Source organism: Spea bombifrons, chromosome 2, assembly GCF_027358695.1.
Source record: "Spea bombifrons isolate aSpeBom1 chromosome 2, aSpeBom1.2.pri, whole genome shotgun sequence".
Lineage (NCBI taxonomy): Eukaryota > Metazoa > Chordata > Amphibia > Anura > Pelobatidae > Spea > Spea bombifrons.
In genome coordinates this window covers 142,705,833-142,710,832 of record NC_071088.1, presented here as the reverse complement: position 1 = coordinate 142,710,832, position 5,000 = coordinate 142,705,833, and the positions used below count along the sequence as shown (strand labels likewise).

The 5,000-nt window shown below is 50.3% G+C and overlaps 10 non-coding genes and 4 pseudogenes across 10 annotated transcripts; all 14 read left to right on the top strand.

The window, feature by feature from the left end:
* Positions 1–200: 200 nt before the first annotated feature.
* LOC128476281 (5S ribosomal RNA) lies at positions 201–319 on the top strand. The gene has a single exon (XR_008347298.1). It is a non-coding gene; the product is annotated as a 5S ribosomal RNA (ribosomal RNA).
* A 188-nt stretch (positions 320–507) lies between these two features.
* Positions 508–626, top strand: LOC128478310 (5S ribosomal RNA). Its single transcript, XR_008349236.1, has one exon. It is a non-coding gene; the product is annotated as a 5S ribosomal RNA (ribosomal RNA).
* A 224-nt stretch (positions 627–850) lies between these two features.
* On the top strand, positions 851–969 carry LOC128479263 (5S ribosomal RNA). Its single transcript, XR_008350146.1, has one exon. It is a non-coding gene; the product is annotated as a 5S ribosomal RNA (ribosomal RNA).
* Positions 970–1,211: 242 nt separating this feature from the next.
* On the top strand, positions 1,212–1,330 carry LOC128476280 (5S ribosomal RNA). The gene has a single exon (XR_008347297.1). It is a non-coding gene; the product is annotated as a 5S ribosomal RNA (ribosomal RNA).
* A 261-nt stretch (positions 1,331–1,591) lies between these two features.
* On the top strand, positions 1,592–1,700 carry LOC128480161 (uncharacterized; annotated as a pseudogene).
* A 357-nt stretch (positions 1,701–2,057) lies between these two features.
* LOC128480588 (uncharacterized) lies at positions 2,058–2,165 on the top strand (annotated as a pseudogene).
* A 245-nt stretch (positions 2,166–2,410) lies between these two features.
* LOC128476935 (5S ribosomal RNA) lies at positions 2,411–2,529 on the top strand. The gene has a single exon (XR_008347926.1). It is a non-coding gene; the product is annotated as a 5S ribosomal RNA (ribosomal RNA).
* Positions 2,530–2,777: 248 nt separating this feature from the next.
* LOC128478790 (5S ribosomal RNA) lies at positions 2,778–2,896 on the top strand. Its single transcript, XR_008349692.1, has one exon. It is a non-coding gene; the product is annotated as a 5S ribosomal RNA (ribosomal RNA).
* A 263-nt stretch (positions 2,897–3,159) lies between these two features.
* LOC128476279 (5S ribosomal RNA) lies at positions 3,160–3,278 on the top strand. The gene has a single exon (XR_008347296.1). It is a non-coding gene; the product is annotated as a 5S ribosomal RNA (ribosomal RNA).
* Positions 3,279–3,536: 258 nt separating this feature from the next.
* LOC128477435 (5S ribosomal RNA) lies at positions 3,537–3,655 on the top strand. Its single transcript, XR_008348407.1, has one exon. It is a non-coding gene; the product is annotated as a 5S ribosomal RNA (ribosomal RNA).
* Positions 3,656–3,936: 281 nt separating this feature from the next.
* Positions 3,937–4,055, top strand: LOC128479070 (5S ribosomal RNA). Its single transcript, XR_008349961.1, has one exon. It is a non-coding gene; the product is annotated as a 5S ribosomal RNA (ribosomal RNA).
* A 188-nt stretch (positions 4,056–4,243) lies between these two features.
* LOC128480145 (uncharacterized) lies at positions 4,244–4,352 on the top strand (annotated as a pseudogene).
* Positions 4,353–4,561: 209 nt separating this feature from the next.
* LOC128478027 (5S ribosomal RNA) lies at positions 4,562–4,680 on the top strand. The gene has a single exon (XR_008348969.1). It is a non-coding gene; the product is annotated as a 5S ribosomal RNA (ribosomal RNA).
* A 311-nt stretch (positions 4,681–4,991) lies between these two features.
* Positions 4,992–5,000, top strand: part of LOC128479477 (uncharacterized) — a 109-nt pseudogene continuing 100 nt past the window's right edge.

The following is a 5,000-nucleotide window of genomic DNA, read 5'->3' as shown; positions in this document are numbered from 1 at the left end:
GTTTCTTGCTCATCATCAAAGCTTTAAACCCTTATTTGAACCTTCTCACCTTCTCTGTCCTGTCCCAGGGCTTATAATTCTTTCTGTCTGACGACAAGCAGCAGCAGCAGCAGCAGCAGCAGCAGCAGCAGCAGCAGCAGCAGCAGCAGCAGCAGCAGCAGCAGCAACAGAATAAGAGAAGTAAAATAAAAAACTTTCACACCTGCGGCCATACCACCCTGAAAGCGCCCGATCTCGTCTGATCTCGGAAGCTAAGCAGGGTTGGGCCTGGTTAGTACCTGGATGGGAGACCGCCTGGGAATACCAGGTGTTGTAGGCTTTTAATTTTTTCTCACAGTCCGGGGAGAGCTTTTTGCCATGTGTTTCTTGCTCATCATCAAAGCTTTAAACCCTTATTTGAACCTTCTCACCTTCTCTGTCCTGTCCCAGGGTTTATAATTCTTTCTGTCTGACGACAAGCAGCAGCAGCAGCAACAGAATAAGAGAAGTAAAATAAAAAACTTTCACACCTGCGGCCATACCACCCTGAAAGCGCCCGATCTCGTCTGATCTCAGAAGCTAAGCAGGGTTGGGCCTGGTTAGTACCTGGATGGGAGACCACCTGGGAATACCGGGTGTTGTAGGCTTTTAATTTTTTCTCACAGTCCGGGGAGAGCTTTTTGCCATGTGTTTCTTGCTCATCATCAAAGCTTTAAACCCTTATTTGAACCTTCTCACCTTCCCTGTCCTGTCCCAGGGCTTATAATTCTTTCTGTCTGACGACAAGCAGCAGCAGCAGCAGCAGCAGCAGCAGCAGCAGCAGCAGCAGCAGCAGCAACAGAATAAGAGAAGTAAAATAAAAAAGTTTCACACCTGCGGCCATACCACCCTGAAAGCGCCCGATCTCGTCTGATCTCGGAAGCTAAGCAGCGTTGGGCCTGGTTAGTACCTGGATGGGAGACCGCCTGGGAATACCACGTGTTGTAGGCTTTTAATTTTTTCTCACAGTCCGGGGAGAGCTTTTTGCCATGTGTTTCTTGCTCATCATCAAAGCTTTAAACCCTTATTTGAACCTTCTCACCTTCTCTGTCCTGTCCCAGGGCTTATAATTCTTTCTGTCTGACGACAAGCAGCAGCAGCAGCAGCAGCAGCAGCAGCAGCAGCAGCAGCAGCAGCAGCAGCAGCAGCAGCAGCAGCAACAGAATAAGAGAAGTAAAATAAAAAACATTCACACCTGCGGCCATACCACCCTGAAAGCGCCCGATCTCGTCTGATCTCGGAAGCTAAGCAGGGTTGGGCCTGGTTAGTACCTGGATGGGAGACCGCCTGGGAATACCAGGTGTTGTAGGCTTTTTCTTGTCTCACAGTCCGGGGAGAGCTTTTTGCCATGTGTTTCTTGCTCATCATCAAAGCTTTAAACCCTTATTTGAACCTTCTCACCTTCTCTGTCCTGTCCCAGGGCTTATAATTCTTTCTGTCTGACGACAAGCAGCAGCAGCAGCAGAAGCAGCAGCAGCAGCAGCAGCAGCAGCAGCAGCAGCAGCAGCAGCAGCAGCAACAGCAGCAACAGCAGCAGCAACAGAATAAGAGAAGTAAAATAAAAAACTTTCACACCTGCGGCCATACCACCCTGAAAGCGCCTGATCTCGGAAGCTAAGCAGGGTTGGGCCTGGTTAGTACCTGGATGGGAGACCGCCTGGGAATACCAGGTGTTGTAGATTTTTTCTTGTCTCACAGTCCGGGGAGAGCTTTTTGCCATGTGTTTCTTGCTCATCATCAAAGCTTTAAACCCTTATTTGAACCTTCTCACCTTCTCTGTCCTGTCCCAGGGCTTATAATTCTTTCTGTCTGACGACAAGCAGCAGCAGCAGCAGCAGCAGCAGCAGCAGCAGCAGCAGCAGCAGCAGCAGCAGCAGCAGCAGCAGCAGCAGCAGCAGCAGCAGCAGCAGCAGCAGCAGCAGCAGCAGCAGCAGCAGCAGCAGCAGCAGCAGCAGCAGCAGCAGCAGCAGCAGCAGCAGCAGCAGCAGCAGCAGCAGCAGCAGCAGCAGAATAAGAGAAGTAAAATAAAAAACTTTCACACCTGCGGCCATACCACCCTGAAAGCGCCTGATCTCGAAGCTAAGCAGGGTTGGGCCTGGTTAGTACCTGGATGGGAGACCGCCTGGGAATACCAGGTGTTGTAGGCTTTTAATTTTTTCTCACAGTCCGGGGAGAGCTTTTTGCCATGTGTTTCTTGCTCATCATCAAAGCTTTAAACCCTTATTTGAACCTTCTCACCTTCTCTGTCCTGTCCCAGGGCTTATAATTCTTTTTGTCTGACGACAAGCAGCAGCAGAAGCAGCAGCAGCAGCAGCAGCAGCAGCAGCAGCAGCAGCAGCAGCAGCAGCAGCAGCAGCAACAGAATAAGAGAAGTAAAATAAAAAACTTTCACACCTGTGGCCATACCACCCTGAAAGCGCCCGATCTCGTCTGATCTCGGAAGCTAAGCAGGGTTGGGCCTGGTTAGTACCTGGATGGGAGACCGCCTGGGAATACCAGGTGTTGTAGGCTTTTAATTTTTTCTCACAGTCCGGGGAGAGCTTTTTGCCATGTGTTTCTTGCTCATCATCAAAGCTTTAAACCCTTATTTGAACCTTCTCACCTTCTCTGTCCTGTCCCAGGGCTTATAATTCTTTCTGTCTGACGACAAGCAGCAGCAGCAGCAGCAGCAGCAGCAGCAGCAGCAGCAGCAGCAGCAGCAGCAGCAGCAGCAGCAGCAGCAGCAACAGAATAAGAGAAGTAAAATAAAAAACTTTCACACCTGCGGCCATACCACCCTGAAAGCGCCCGATCTTGTCTGATCTCGGAAGCTAAGCAGGGTTGGGCCTGGTTAGTACCTGGATGGGAGATCGCCTGGGAATACCAGGTGTTGTAGGCTTTTAATTTTTTCTCACAGTCCGGGGAGAGCTTTTTGCCATGTGTTTCTTGCTCATCATCAAAGCTTTAAACCCTTATTTGAACCTTCTCACCTTCTCTGTCCTGTCCCAGGGCTTATAATTCTTTCTGTCTGACGACAAGCAGCAGCAGCAGCAGCAGCCGCAGCAGCAGCAGCAGCAGCCGCAGCAGCAGCAGCAGCAGCAGCAGCAGCAGCCGCAGCAGCAACAGCAACAGAATAAGAGAAGTAAAATAAAAAACTTTCACACCTGCGGCCATACCACCCTGAAAGCGCCCGATCTCGTCTGATCTCGGAAGCTAAGCAGGGTTGGGCCTGGTTAGTACCTGGATGGGAGACCGCCTGGGAATACCAGGTGTTGTAGGCTTTTTCTTGTCTCACAGTCCGGGGAGAGCTTTTTGCCATGTGTTTCTTGCTCATCATCAAAGCTTTAAACCCTTATTTGAACCTTCTCACCTTCTCTGTCCTGTCCCAGGGCTTATAATTCTTTCTGTCTGACGACAAGCAGCAGCTGCAGCAGCAGCAGCAGCAGCAGCAGCAGCAGCAGCAGCAGCAGCAGCAGCAGCAGCAGCAGCAACAGCAGCAACAGCAACAGAATAAGAGAAGTAAAATAAAAAACTTTCACACCTGCGGCCATACCACCCTGAAAGCGCCCGATCTCGTCTGATCTCGGAAGCTAAGCAGGGTTGGGCCTGGTTAGTACCTGGATGGGAGACTGCCTGGGAATACCAGGTGTTGTAGGCTTTTTCTTGTCTGACAGTCCGGGGAGAGCTTTTTGCCATGTGTTTCTTGCTCATCATCAAAGCTTTAAACCCTTATTTGAACCTTCTCACCTTCTCTGTCCTGTCCCAGGGCTTATAATTCTTTCTGTCTGACGACAAGCAGCAGCAGCAGCAGCAGCAGCAGCAGCAGCAGCAGCAGCAGCAGCAGCAGCAGCAGCAGCAGCAGCAGCAGCAGCAGCAGCAGCAGCAGCAGCAGCAGCAGCAGCAGCAGCAGAATAAGAGAAGTAAAATAAAAAATTTCACACCTGTGGCCATACCACCCTGAAAGCGACCGATCTCGTCTGATCTCGGAAGCTAAGCAGGGTTGGGCCTGGTTAGTACCTGGATGGGAGACTGCCTGGGAATACCAGGTGTTGTAGGCTTTTAATTTTTTCTCACAGTCCGGGGAGAGCTTTTTGCCATGTGTTTCTTGCTCATCATCAAAGCTTTAAACCCTTATTTGAACCTTCTCACCTTCTCTGTCCTGTCCCAGGGCTTATAATTCTTTCTGTCTGACGACAAGCAGCAGCAGCAGCAACAGAATAAGAGAAGTAAAATAAAAAACTTTCACACCTGTGGCCATACCACCCTGAAAGCGCCTGATCTCGGAAGTTAAGCAGGGTTGGGCCTGGTTAGTACCTGGATGGGAGACCGCCTGGGAATACCAGGTGTTGTAGGCTTTTAATTTTTTCTCACAGTCCGGGGAGAGCTTTTTGCCATGTGTTTCTTGCTCATCATCAAAGCTTTAAACCCTTATTTGAACCTTCTCACCTTCTCTGTCCTGTCCCAGGGCTTATAATTCTTTCTGTCTGACGACAAGCAGCAGCAGCAGCAGCAGCAGCAGCAGCAGCAGCAACAGAATAAGAGAAGTAAAATAAAAAAATTTCACACCTGCGGCCATACCACCCTGAAAGCGCCCGATCTCGTCTGATCTCGGAAGCTAAGCAGTGTTGGGCCTGGTTAGTACCTGGATGGGAGACCGCCTGGGAATACCAGGTGTTGTAGGCTTTTAATTTTTTCTCACAGTCCGGGGAGAGCTTTTTGCCATGTGTTTCTTGCTCATCATCAAAGCTTTAAACCCTTATTTGAACCTTCTCACCTTCTCTGTCCTGTCCCAGGGCTTATAATTCTTTCTGTCTGACGACAAGCAGCAGCAGCAGCAGCAGCAGCAGCAGCAGCAGCAGCAGCAGCAGCAGCAGCAGCAGCAGCAGCAGCAGCAGCAGCAGCAGCAGCAGCAGCAGCAGCAGCAGCAGCAGCAGCAGCAGCAGCAGCAGCAGCAGCAGCAACAGAATAAGAGAAGTAAAATAAAAAACTTTCACACCTGCGGC